General features: G+C 43.4%; 1 pseudogene; it reads left to right on the top strand.

The window, feature by feature from the left end:
• The first annotated feature begins 7,773 nt into the window (after positions 1-7,773).
• LOC116536986 lies at positions 7,774-14,585 on the top strand (annotated as a pseudogene).
• The last annotated feature ends 252 nt before the right edge of the window (positions 14,586-14,837 follow it).

The following is a 14,837-nucleotide window of genomic DNA, read 5'->3' as shown; positions in this document are numbered from 1 at the left end:
TCTGTGTCAGATTATAAAATACCATGTTCCTATAATTCTAGCTTTCGTATATTGTTATACAGAAGTTGTGAAATCTAAATGTAGCCAAAGGACATTATGTTTGTCACCTAAAGTGAAATAACTTATGAAACATATAAGAAGCCATGAAAATTATTGTGGCAACCTTTAATTGTATCTTCCATATCTTCTACAGCGAATGCAGTTGACTGACAGTTTTAACTGCTGCCATCTAAACTATCACCATGCTTCTACTGAGGCCACATTTCCCAGAAGCTGTTCCCAGTGGTCCAGCATGATAGGGACCTAGAATAGGCCCACCTGGGACTGTACACTTCTGACAGGGAACTATGACTCCAAGACTCTCACATGGAACTTCTAAAAGTTTCAGCAAGGCCAAGTTTAGCGATAATTCCTTAGCCTCTCTCAATCCTTTACAGAAGTCAGGCTGGCATTTACCATTAGTGCTCCCAACCTCCTCCGGCTCCCTCCCTGATTCTCCTTCACAAGCATATTCTTCAGTAAAATACTAAGATGAGATTAGATCCAAGATCTTAGAGTTTATTGGTTTCTTCTAAGTTACACTGGTGCCCCTGCAGAATAATGAAGTGGAGAGCTCTTAAACAATTAATGGATAAGGCATGAGAACTTAAGGTTCTCCTTCTAAGCAACCAAAGAAAGTCCCCTGCAATGATGCACAGCTGAAAAGCAGACTAAAGACAATTGTTACAAGCACACAGAAATGTTTGAGAGCTCAGGAAAGTGTTATTCTAAAGTCAGAGCCATATTTAGGAAAACCTGAGACACTGAAACATGGCATGGGAAGGGATGCCCTTGAGGATGTTGAAACTGTAGATACCCTAAATGCTTTGGGCTTTCAGTGGTAACGACTTTTCTCTAGTAAAAAGTAACACTTTGGTGCAGCAACAGGTATTCCCTCAGGAGCTGCTCTCACCTCTTCTGGCTGCCAGGGTAATACATAGGGTTAAGGACAGCGTATTCTTGCTGAGAACAGGCAGGGCTGGATAAAGAAGTAACTGTACAATAGAATTGTTTTTAGAGTTAACTAACATATGTTCCTTAGCAAAGGCCCCACCCTCAAGCCTGGAAACCCACAGCCCTAAGTGGGAATAGGCATTCCTATTTTTGCATCAAAAGTTGCCTTTTGGCCTGCCATACCCCCTCTATCCTGTACCCTTATAAACCCCAGACCCCACAAGCAGGTGAGGAGATGAACAGAAGAGCAGAAGAATGGCACAACAGCATAGCAGCGAGAAGAGAAGCAGCATCTGAACACCAAGAGGAGTCTGGCTGGAGGTGGTCAGAGAAGAGATTGGCCACTGGGTGGCCAGACTCCAGGGGAAGATTGTGTTCCCATTCCATCCCCTTTCTAGCTCCCCACCCATCCCACTGAGCATACTGTAACACACGCTCACTTGGGCTTCAGGAGTCGCAGGCTTCCACCTCGGACACTGCTGTGGGGCTGGAGCCAAGGTGTGCTTGCCCGACTCCTGTCCATCTGTGTGCTTTCTCTCCCATAAGGGGTTTGAACACACACAGCATCCAAACAGATGAGCAACAGCCTTGTCACATGTCCTGCAATGGGGGTCAGGGAACTCTTTCATCTAGGGGCTTGTTTGGGATAAAAAAAAACAACAAGTAAAACAGAACTGTCAGATCTGTCTTTTCCATAACCCTGCCAACTCTTCCCTGTAATCAATAGGAATACTGACTCTGTTTCCCTTCACAGAGGTCTGGCTGTCACATGGGACTGGAGTAAACCCTTGGGGCAACCAAAGGCATCTTTTGCTGGAAGACTCCAAGACTGAACTCCATTGGCCAGGAACCCCAGACTTTGTTATATCTTTTTCACAGTTTGAAATGGCTCCTCTCTCTTCTTTTATAATGTTAACAGTTTTGCTACAGCTGCGGCAACGATGGCATTTGGCTCAGCCAAAGGTGTAGTTCAGAACCATGTGGTCTGTTCTTAGAAGTGCCATCCCCAGCCCCATCTCAACAGCTGCAGGTACAGGTGGTGCATGATGCCTTCCCTCCCAGCTCAAGTGCCTTCGTGTGTCCTGCAGCACGCACAAGCCACATCCAATGCCCACAAAGGGTGGGAGAAAACTGCAGCTGCTGCTGGGGTCCTGCATGGAGGTTCTTCCCACCAGACCTCCCCCTTTTGCCCCTAAGCTGTGTTTTTTCCCTTCCCCATTTTCTTTTTTTTCCCCTTCTCTAAGTGAGAGGGCTCCTTTCCCCAGCATTCTGCTTATGCTAGAAAAAGTGGAGTGACCCCCTGCAGGCTAGTAATTGCAAATTTCACAAGGCCCATTTGAGACTTCAACAGATAAATGCAGATCCTGAAATAATTTTGTCCCCAACTCAATTCCAGGCTTCAGGTTGAGGCCCTAGAAAGGAAAACCAGATCTGAGGAATCCAAAGCCAGGCGACAGGCACAATGTAAACAGGCAGAACAAATGCCTGCTGACTAAACCCCTGCATCAGGGAAGGAGGCCGTGTTTCATGGCATAAAGGCCCAGGAAACTCAAAGGTTGCCGACAGTAGGGAAAATAAAGGCACAGGTAAGGGTGGCTAATTCTTACCCTCCAGGTGCCCCTGCATCATGGGTGCAAATTGCAATGGCAGCCATCTGTCTAGGGTCACTGGGACTTGGGAACAACAACAACAACAAAAAAGGGAATGCCTTTCTTTCATCCTCACGCCACAAGTTTTTGGTGAAAGAGGGAAATGAGCAATGCCTCTGTTTTCCTTTCTCTCTGAATGGGCAACCAGCTCTCTTCACCATCCCTAGCTTATACTCCTCTAGAGTGTATCCTGAACCATTGGGACTGCTTTAACCCTCAATATCTGAAGGAAAAATCCTCATAGCCCTCTGTACATAGGTTTGGCCAAATTATAAAGGACTGGCTTGGGCTCAGGAGTCATTTATTTCAATACTATTGGGCAGTTGGACCTTTTTATACAGGCAAGAGAACAGGTGGTCTGAGGCCCCATATGTACAGCCTTTCTATACATTTCAGAGCAATCCAGAGCTTTGCCAATAGTGCAGGGTTAATGCGGCCCTCCTGTTTGCCGTATCAGGAAAGGATGCAAGGGGCAATCCCAGGCAACTGAAAAAATAAATTCCAGAGGCACTCCTAGCAGAGAAGCCAGCTCTCTCCAGCCCTGCTTCACAGGTTCATGCCAGCTTCCCCATCCAGCTTTAGTTTCTCCTGCCACCTCCTAGAAATCATCAGATTAGATAAGCCCCAGTCTCACTCTTGCCCCTCCAACAGATGCCTGGTGAATTTGGCCCAAGTAAGGTGCAGGTTCTCTTCTCTCTACAGAACTTAAAGCAAATTAAGGGGATCTTGGCAAGTTTTCAGATAACCCTGATATTATATATATGCATATTATATATATTATATATGAAAGAGTCTTTTTAGAATTTAACCCAAATATTTAAGGTCTCCTGAAAAAAAATGTTAACTTGAAATCAAACCCTGATGGGCTCTGAGAAACAAGCTGCTCTTCATGTGGCAGAAAAAGCTGGGGATGAGCTTTGTATCATATAGCATCGGGTGGTGGGGGAAAAAACTTTATCCAACTGGAAGAAAAGCGGTACCAGCAAATGTCCCTGGATGGGATACCAATGATGAGATGGGAGACTGGAAGAGGAGACATTTTCAGGTATGCATACTGGCGGGCTTATGTAGAATTAGGACCAAGCCTCGATTTTAGATAGACCAGGAATTTAATGAAGTAGATAGACCATGACAGACAACGAGTTTAGTAAAAATCTTACTGCCTTCTTGGAAAGGCTAGAAAGGTTCTTGGTAAAGCACAGCTCTCTATCTCCCAATTCAGTGGAGGAACAACTAATTATGAAGGATAAATTACTCAGGAAGCCCCTGAAATCAGAAGGACATTGCAACAATGGGCCCTGGAACCAGACAGTACTTTAGAAGACCTCTTCAAAGTGTCTACACTTCAGTCTTTTACAATAAAGATAGGGAGACAAAAAAAGCAGAAGCAACTTTTATGGCCACCATGCAAGCCCACAAACCCCGGAATTCCCAAGGCGACGTACCTATTAATTACTACAGATGTGGCTTGACCCAGACAGAGCAGTAGAGATTAAGTATTTTCCCCTAAGGACCAAGTTAGATATGTAGCCAGCAGGCTTTTCTCACCACTTATGAACACAGCAAAAATGGAGAATCAGAAGGCTGAGATAATCACTAGTGTAGTCAATGTCAGGCCCAATTCCCAAACTTGTGTCAGTTTTAGATCTAGACTCATTGAAGAGGTACCTGAATCCTTAAGTAGAAAAGCCTTGAAAAAGCCCCCATTACGTACCATGATTATCTCAGTTCTTCCTCAAAGGCACCTATGATAATTTACTCGGCAACTGTACTTTGGGGAAAGAACTAGACATTGACGATTACTGAACAGTTTGAGTTGACGTTGATTTCCAGAAATCACAAGTACAGTCATGGTTACTCTATTTACTACATAGACTAGTTTCTAGAATAGAGCCCCTACTTTAAACAGTCTCCATATAGTCTGGTTCCACAGATCCATTAACTGGTTATGTTTTTAGACACTGAAACTTAAATTACTATACCAGGTTGTTTAAATAACAACCATACAAGACTTTGTTCTGAAACTGCCATCCCCACCAAAATAGAAAGCTTTCTGAACACATGACGGAGAACTTGGCAGTTTATTGCTTTCTATTCCAGTTATATGATGATCAAAGTTCATATTCATACAGGACAGAAAATAGGACTCATAGTTTGCCTTGGGCACATTAACTCTGTCACGTGCCGTAGTATAGTCTTAAAAGACATGGACTGCCTGAACATCCCAGAGCACATCTCAGTGATCCAATGGTATCATGTTGATTGTGCCAAATGAACACGAGGTGGTTTGTACAGTAAAGGCCTTAGATGAAAAAAGCTCAAGCCTGATTCCAGATGGCTTGGCAAGCCGTGGTCTAAGATGCATGGCATGTGCATTACAGCCATATCCAGGGGCAGTTACAAGAGTGGACAGGCAGTCTTCAATTAGTAAAACTTGCTATCACGAATTGACAACAAGTTTATCAATTATCAGTTCCTTCCATGGGAAGTGGATAACCAGGTATCAAGTAGTTTTATCACTTATTGAAGAAAAAGTGGCCCAGGATGAGAATCTCTTTAAATTTCTGTGTAGTGGCCAACTGCCTTCTATCTGGTCAGGGGCTTAGAAAGAGACCAGAAGATTAAAAGCAAGAAAGACTGGGAGAGAGGCATAAATTTGAGTATGTGTGAATCAGGCCCAAATTGTGAAGATTCTTGTATCTTTAAAAGACATCTACCCCATGAGGCACTGAACATTCAAGTAGATGAAGTGATTCCACTAGTTGAAGTTAGCTAGCCTTCATTGTTCAGCTCAGGACTGGGATGATTGGTTATAGAATGGCATCAGTGGCAGCAGAAGATCCTATTTATGGTTCCCGAAACCCATATGTATTGCTCCTCAAGGAGGCCACTTAGTGGCAGTTCAGATCTACATTGAGCCTCTATATTCTGGGAGGGCCAGTGGTTTCTACTTCCAGTTATATATTTGTTTTGGGCGTGGGTTTGCCTTTCTTGTCCACAGAGCCTTGGCCATTAGTACTACTTTGATGACTTCCAAATCCCTTAACTACAGGCAAGGGACCCCACATGGCACAGGATCAAAGGAATAGACATGATTCACAGCAAAGGATATGCAAGATAGAATAGGGCTGATGACCATGGGATTCACTGGTAGTATAGCATTAACAGAAGCAGCTGGCCTCAGGCTATTAAGGATACCTGCTAAGAACACAACTAAAGCAGCATCTCACTGAAGCAGAATGTCAGCCTTCAGAATACATTATGTGTGCTTAATTAGAGATCTATATGGTGCTGCGTCTGCAATAGGAGAAGTACCATATACCGGAACCCAAGGGGTAAAAACAGGAATATCTTATAGTCATTTCTGATAGTCTACTAGGAGATTGACTTCCCAATTCTGGAAATCTTGACTCTGCAGTGTTGGAGATTCTGGTTCCCAAAGCAGGTTCACTGTGTGCAAGGGACTCAAGGTCCCATTGAGCTACAACTCACAGCTGCCATCAGGATACCTTGCACTACTATGTCCACGGACCAAAAGGTGAGGAGGAGTTGCCATACTGGCAAGAGTAATTGATCTTGATTAGCAGGAAGAGTGTTGCCTTTATACAATGTACATGAAGATAGATATGTAAAATACATGAAGCCAGGTGATCCACTTGGACATTTTCTGGTGCTTCCTTGACCAATTGGGACTATGCACATACATGTGGATCATTCCCCAGATAAAGGTACGATTAAATAGTCAGTCCTCTCAGGAATAAACAATTGGGGTCACCCCACTAGGAAAGCCACCAAGATTTGCCATGGCAATAGTTGAGGGTGAGAAGAATTGAGTAACAAAGGAATGAGAGGAAGAGTCCTGTCCTAAAACTACTTCAGAGAAAAGGGCTATTGTTTGTTCTATTAACCTCCCTCTAAGTATCCCTTTCAGCAAGGAAGGCCCACTGGAGCTATGAAGGAGATGTTCCTCACATCTGTTTGAAGGAGATCCATGCAGTGCAAGAAAAGACCATGCATGCAGTGCAAGAAAGGACTGTGATGGCCATGAAAACATGCTTTTAAGGTTGAATGCAGACAGCATATTGGATGGCCTCAGTCACTGTGCTCTAGAAATACATGGCATTTTCTAGGCTCCACTTCCCTTTGGTTGTTTCTGACCAATCAATGAGCACAGGCCTAACCTTGTGAGATACTGGACTCCTCATAGGTGCCCTTGTTCAAGGTCTCCATTAACCTTTCCAAAACATTCTTAGAGATGCACAGACATTTAAGAACCTCCTTATTTTCCTTCCACCATCCCGAAAAGGAGACTTGCACTGTGACCTCGTGGCTCCTAGCCTCTCCTGAGATCCCTCTCTCTCCCCATCTTCCTTTATGGCCATTTTCTTCCAGCCCCCTTCAATAAGCCTCTGAGATATCTAGTTCCATCTTTATCTGTTCTTGGGAAGACCCATGCTAACACAATTATGGCAAGTCCCACAGAGAAGTCTTTTCTCTCCCACAGCAGTGTGTCCTTGGGAAGAATGAATACCTTTTATGAGTAGAGTCCTTTGAGATCTCTTTTCAAAGACTTCTCTCAAAGCCAATTAAGGAGGAATAAACGGAATCCCTGAGGTCTGTCCTGGGGAGACAGTACTGCTCTGGGGGCTGACCTGGCAGGGAGTGGCTGCGCAGTCTGCTCTGGTGCAGTTTTGTGCAGGCAGCCTCTGGCCCCTCTACTCCCAGGTCTGCCTCCTGGGACACCCCTCTGTCCCACCCAACATATGCAGTTCTACCTGCCTCTCTCCACTGTGGACTTTTGGGAAGTGGCTCCCCACCTCGGGGGCTCAGGACTTGATTGTGCTGGGAGCCAGAAGGCATCCATCCTCCTTGACCTGCCCATGCCCCTGGGCTCCGAAGTTGTGGGAACTAGTGTGAGTTGGAAGGTATGCCTGAGGGATGGTGCAGGCTTGGAGTGGCGCAGGCTTGGAGCTGGGGGCCCTGCTCTGCCCTGGGAGTGTGACCCTGCCAGCAACCAAAACCTAATGTGACTGTGCCCAAGAGCAGTGCATGCAGATTCTTCTCAGAAGTGAGACTTTCCAAAGGACCAATGACTGTTTCCTGTGCCCTTTCATTTTTTTACTCTGTAACTATGCCTCGATCCTGCCATGAAAGACCTTACAGATTAGCCAGGAAAAAGATGTAAACAAGAAAAAGAAAAACAGCTAACTACAAAAGACAACCAAGGCAGCCAACAAAAATGTTTCATGGTCAAGACTGTAAGCCATGGAAAATTAAAGCAATTAATTCAAGAAAGAGATGTTAAAAAAAAAAAAAAACAGAGCCTAAATCATCTATGCCAGTTAGAAGCCTTCTAACAAGAGCTGGAGTAGCACGCATGAGTTTGGATGGGACTGAGGTTCTTTGTCAGAACCCAGAGCCCTTAACCTGCAATGTGTTTACAATGGCGCTAGGAAGCACCTCTTAGCAGGCGACTATCGCACCCCCACTGGTCACAACCAAATCCAAAAGGATTCTACTTTCTAAGGGTTTAGAAAATGCTCATCATCATTGGTCATCAAAGAAATGCAAATCAAAACAACATTGAGATACCATCTCACGCCAGTTAGAATGGTGATCATTAAAAAATCTGGAGACAACAGATGCTGGAGAGGAAGTGGAGAAATAGGAACACTTTTACACTGTTGGTGGGAGTGTAAATTAGTTCAACCATTGTGGAAGACAGTATGGCGATTCCTCAAGGACCTAGGAGTAGAAATTCCATTTGACCCAGCAATCCCATTACTGGGTATATATCCAAAGAATTACAAATCATTCTACTATAAGGACACGTGCACACGAATGTTCATTGCAGCACTGTTTACAATAGCAAAGACCTGGAACCAACCCAAATGCCCATCGACGATAGACTGGATAGGGAAAATGTGGCACATATACACCATGGAATATTATGCAGCCATCAAAAACGATGAGTTTGTGTCCTTTGTAGGGACATGGATGAACCTGGAAACCATCATTCTCAGCAAACTGACAGAAGAGCAGAAGATCAAACACCACATGTTCTCACTCATAGGCGGGTGTTGAACAACGAGAACACATGGACACATGGAGGGGAGCACTACACACTGGGGTCAGTCGCGGGGAAATAGGGGAGGGACGGTAGTGGGTGGGGAGTTGGGGAGAGATAGCAAGGGGAGAGATGCCAGATGTAGGTGATGGGGAGGAAGGCAGCAAATCACACTGCCACGTGTGTACCTATGCAATAATCTTGCATGTTCTTCACATGTACCCCAAAACCTAAAATGCAATAAAATAAATAAATGGAAAAAAAAGAAAAGAAAAGCAACATGATTGTGATATGATACTGATTTGGAAGTAAAGCACTCAGAAAATGATTTGGTTCAAATGCAACACACCCAAGTCCTTCCTGATAGAGACTGGTGTACAAAATTCCTCTTAAAAGTTAAGAGCCAAGAGACAACTCAGTCTTGGTGCCAAAGAGTTGAGGATTCCAAAATCAATATCCCTACCCACAGGGCCACTGGAAGGCACATGCTGTGGTGAAGGACTGTTCTGTGAAGAGACATTGAACGATACCAGTGTTTCCCCCAAAACTGTTTGCTCAGGACAGTGTGTCCTCCTCTGCCCCAAAGAGTTACCCCAAAGTTACCTCTCAAGGAAACCCCTGCATTCAGTGAGAAGAGTTAAACTCGTGAGTAGAATCTCAAGTTATCCGATTCTTACCTGGATCCCATTAAAAGTGAACATGATTGCTACCCCACCTCCAGTCAAAGGTTCAATTCAGGTATATCCTTATTAACTCCTTGGCTTTTGGAGAGTGTATGTCTCCAACCTCTGTAATAAAATTCCACTTGGCAGGCTCAAAACAAGTGACCCTTGGTGCTAAATCAGATCATCAAGAGACCTTCAAAGCTACTTCAATCAACAGGAAGCTCCTGATACCACCTCTGTCATATGACAGGCCTTTGGTGCTAACCCACTTCAATGCGGACTTCCTGGGGATGACTCAGGTCATGGTGAGGCCCTGGGTGAGACCCCAGATCCACCCAAGTTTCCTGGTGCTATTCTGGTCCAAGGAGAGGTCTTTGGTATTATTTTAGAGCAACAAGAAACTCATGGTATGAGTTGGGGTGTTGTTTCAGACTTGCCAGTCTTCCTGTTCATTCAAATCCAATTGCCACCTTTAATGCTCCTTCCAAATGGCCCGAGCCCCAAAGCACTGTCTCATATGGACTTGCAATCCAGGGTGCTATAGTGTGTCCTTTGGGCTCAGGACATACTCAGTGATCAAACACAGAAAAATTAATTACCTCCAATAATGGCTACAAGGAATGTAGAAAGTGAGCAGTAGGTTCATATAAGCTTTCTGACAGCTAACACTCAGTGGTTCCCATTAGCCCCTGAGAGAGGACTCTTCCATGCTTCACTGGCTGTTGCCCAACTTCCTGTTGATTTGCAGAAGCTTTGAAGGTCTCTTGATGATCTGGTTTAGCACTAAGAGTCACTTGTTTTGAGCTTGCCAAGAGGAATCTGGAGGTTATAAAGGAAAACAAGAGGCCCCAAAGGAAAAAGCAGCCCAAAGTTTTAAAGGTAGATTTTGACAACAAAGGAATAAATGGCCCCAACTCAGAATCCATAGACTACTGTAGATGTGGTCATGGGGAAGAATGAAAATTGGAATTGAGTCCACATCCTGTTGAAAATATACTTAAGAATGAAGAAAGCATGACAGGCATCAAGGTGGAGAAGTGGACACAAAACAAGAAATCACATTTAACTGATCATGTCAAAGGAAATTTCAGTGCTAATGTCCCAGAAGCTGAAAAATAAAAAAACCGAGATTGACAAGAAACAAACCAAACCCACAAAGTTTTTTGTACAAACTAAGAAATGGCATTAAATATGCACACTATTTACCCACTGAAACAAATGTGTCATTTAAAAAATTTAGTATTGAAGAATTCAGCAAGACATTGGAAAACAAGTCTTATAAATTCCTAAAAGACACTGCAAACCATAACAACACTATGAACTCTGTTGCTACTGATATGAGTTGTGATAATCTCAAGGGGAGAAGTCATGTTTTAGTGTTTCAGCAGCCTGGTTTAACTGCAATTTCATCCCACGTTATTTATACTCCAACATAAGTCATCATGCTAGTATATACAATGAAGGTGATCAACCAAAGACTCTTGGTTTACTTGGAATATTCTCAAAAGATGGATCTCCAGTTCAACCAAGCTTCTTATTGCTAATGAAAGATAGGAGATTAACACTGGAGCAAGTGGTAGCCATAGAGGCCCCATCAGAGAATTCCTCCCCATCAAACTCAGAGAAGGATGAAGAATTAGAGCAGACAACAGCCAGTTTGCCTCATAGCTGCAAAGCTATCCTCTACACTGTAAGAAAAGATCTCTAAGACCCAAGGAGAGTCACCAAACCTTCATCACTGTCCATCTTTGGAAAAACGAAGTTCATGCAACATGGTGGTTTTCAATGGCAAACTACTATGCTTTCCAACTCACATATCAGCTCAGCTACTAACCAAGCATCCATTGAGTCACATGAATATTCAAACGTTATAAATTCATTTTTATACCAACCTCAAACTCATCCAAGACTGAAACCAAAACAAGTTTTGCTCCAGGGATACTGGAGCAGTTGTTCCAAGAATTTGCATTAGTTGCCTCCAAGAAATAATGACGTGGGGTTTTGTAACCAGTTACTGGACAGCAGCAAAATTCAGACTCAGATGATCTATTGCTGCTTCAGGATGCAGCCCATACTCAAATTGAAGATGTTGCAACAGAGTTGATACAACTTGCTTCAATAATTAAGTTCAATTATATAAAACCACAGGACAAAAAATTGCAAGTATACCACAAGCCTTGTGGCATGAAATGTGCAGCAAAAATACAATCAGGAGAAGGGCTCAATACAACAAAACCACCTACAAGTATATAAAATAATCATGGCTCATCACTAACAAAGCAAAAGAACACAATCCAGAAAAAGACAAAATCCACCCCATCAAGAGATTGGTGAAAAAAGCAGCCCACAGTTTTAAGTTATCAATAAAATGATCAGGAGTGGGAAACGTTGTCCTGTATGTATGGCACAATTTGAAATTAAATCTATCCAAATGTCACATAATTTTGGGCAATTTTGTCAACATGATTTTCCTAGTGTATTTTAGAAAATTTCTTCCTCAACCAAATTACGGAAACCACTGACTCAAACGAGGCCATTATCTAGCCCAAAACAGTATTTCCTACACTCACTCAGATAAAATTACAGATATCCTGAACCAACAGAGGACAAGATGAAGATTGAACCATTGGATTCACTCAGCTTATTTCATCTTGAAACGGAATCCAACAGGAAGGCATTCACTGATAAAGCTTATAATTCTCAGGTACAGTTAACAGTGAATTCCAATCAGAAAGCACATCCTTTGACCCAGCTCTCCTTTCCTTCTAACCAGTGTGCTAATATGACGGCTGGCAATGGCCAAATATGGTGTCAGCAGGTTAAGGAGCAACTCATGCATCAGAGACTGCCAATATTCCCCAGTATCTCTCATGAAACACCCTTAGCAGAGTCAGCACTAACTCTCTGGAATGTAAATGTAGTACATTCAGGTGGAATTACATTGGTTTTTACCAAAAATGAAGAGGAAGTCTGTTCATTCAGTGTTAGAACATCCGAGTTGTCCACAGTGGACAGTGCACAGAAAAATTTCAACGATTATGCCATGAAATTCTTTACTAACCCTACAAAAACCTAGTGTCTATAACTAAAGATTCTGAACTGCCCACCTGCAACTGTCTTGATTGAGTTATACAAAAAGACACAGGCCCATATTATACACACCTTGGGTAAGGACCAAGTGTTGCTGCTCTCAGGGAAATCATGGAGAATAGGTATGGTGAAAAAGGAAATGCAGTAAGGACAGAAATAGTGTACACCAGTAAAGAAGGGAAAAGGTCTTATGGATGTCCAATTGCTAAGTGAATTTTAAGAAACAGTTAAGAAAAAGTTCTTTGTTTGGTCCGAAGCATACAGGTAACCACTGTTCAATGCTGTGCTGGTGGTGCTCTTCATAGTATGGGATGGCATCCCTCTTCCAGTGGCTGATTGGCTATACACGGAGCTCACAGAATCTAAAATCATACAATGGGCATCCTATCAACTGAAGATGCACCCTCAATGAAAATCATACCTGTACATGTCAAGGAATTAATCCAGAGACTTGTGAGGCTTCATTCTCTTGGCTGTTCATGGAGTATATACTTTAATGTCTATATGTTTGGTAGAATTCCAAGCCCCAAAAGATTTAGAATTGATTCAAGCTCTCTTACATGAAAAAAACTCTTGAAGATAATTTAGGGTTTGGCTACACTATTGTAAGCAGGATGCTCCAGTAGCTTACCAGAATTTTTCAAAAGCAGGTGGAATATGAAAATGTTGTGGGAGAATGTCAGTTTGACAGCAAGGAAGGTCGTCCATTCTCTGGGGTCACCACTTGCCTGGACTTCTGTGCCCACCCCCACAGGGACATTCACAACATGAATAATGGAAGCATGGTGGTTTGTACTTTAACTCTAGAAGATAACTACTCTTTGGGTGTTATTCCTCAAGATGAGCAGCTCCATGTGCTACCTCTTTATCAACTTTCAGCCACAGATGAGTTTGGCTCCAAGGAAGGAATTGAAGCCAAGATAAAATCTGGGGCCACTGAGGTCCTGACACCCTGCCAGAAAAAAAAAACAAACGTGTTTCACTCAGTCTGTTTCCTGTTCTGGGAAGAAGAGGGCTGTGAAGATGATGGAGGTTGTGGCCCATAAGGTCAGTGGAGAAGAAACCTATTCCCTGAATCAAGCAGAAGAATAACTCAACAACCACCAACAGTAAGGCTTGGTCACTGCCAACCTTAGGGAGTAAAACAGATCATGCAACCTGAAATACAAAGTGGAACCAATCCCGATTTTATCTTAAAAAGTTCAGGCAACACTAAGCTGATGCCATCTACTTCTCACCCAGTGAAATAGCCATCTCCAGGCTTCTCCTGGTCCCTGAAGATTGCTTCAGCCACATCAGCTCCACTGAAGAATGTTGCAGCAGTCTTGCGCAGGTTTTCAGACAGCAGCAGCACTCCCCACACTGCATGATGCCTTTGGGAAGACTCCGTGGTGCCAATGCAGCTGCTGCAGAAGTCCCTGGCACTTGACAGCCTGGTGACGTTGCTGCTCTCCCACCCTGTCTGCTCCTGTGACAGAGCTTATTAACCTGAGCTTTCCACTGGTGTGACTGACTGAACCACTAACATCTCATCAGCCAAACCAGCATCCCTCCTTCACCTCTCAAGACCTTGCCTCTTCTCCAATGGAAGATGAGCATCATTCTGAAGCAGATGAGCCTCTATCAGAGGAACCCCTATCTGATAACCCCTTGTCACCTGCTGAGGAGGAACTGCCCCACATTGATGAGTATCGGTCAGTGAGCACCTCTTTTTGGATGCAAATATTGGTGGAGTGGCCATTGCACCTGCTCACGGCTCGGTTTTGATTGTATGTGCCTGGAGAGAGCTGCGTGTTAACACTCCTGTTGAGCATCCCAACCATAATCATCCAACCCGCCTCTCCCTTGTCTTGTTACCAGCACAAAAACCTGAATAAACCCCAACACGGTTTTGAACTAAACAAGAGTAGGTTTGAGGCTAAGGAAGCTAAGAACAAGAAAATGAAGGCCTCAGAACAGAAACATCAGGCAGCTAATGAAGGTCCAGAACTGTCCTCAGAAGTAAATGAATTGAACCAAATTTCTTCTCACAAAGCATTAACATTAGCCCATGACAGTGTTGTTACCATGTCCCCTTATGCTCTCACACATGCTGTGGGGCCCTGTAACCACTGGGTCTGAAGGTTTTTCTCCCCCTCTTAATGCCTTGCTAGTTTGGTGCATTTTTTCAAGATGCTGTTAAAAGTCATGTTGTCATTTAGCATATTTTCATCTCACCCATTTCAAGTCTGAGGTAAAAAAACAAATGTGGGTATTTCTGACTATATTTTGACAATTGGTAGAAGGTGCACATTTTAAGCAGAGATAAGAGCTTTATCATTTTAAATATATAAAGGAATATTAGGCATTAGCCTTGGTAGAATCACTCAGTTT

This window comes from Sapajus apella, unplaced genomic scaffold, assembly GCF_009761245.1.
Source record: "Sapajus apella isolate SASKATOON/1434 unplaced genomic scaffold, GSC_monkey_1.0 scaffold106, whole genome shotgun sequence".
Classification (NCBI taxonomy): domain Eukaryota; kingdom Metazoa; phylum Chordata; class Mammalia; order Primates; family Cebidae; genus Sapajus; species Sapajus apella.
The sequence above is the reverse complement of the archived record's forward strand: the minus strand, read 5'-3'. Positions and strand labels throughout refer to the sequence as shown.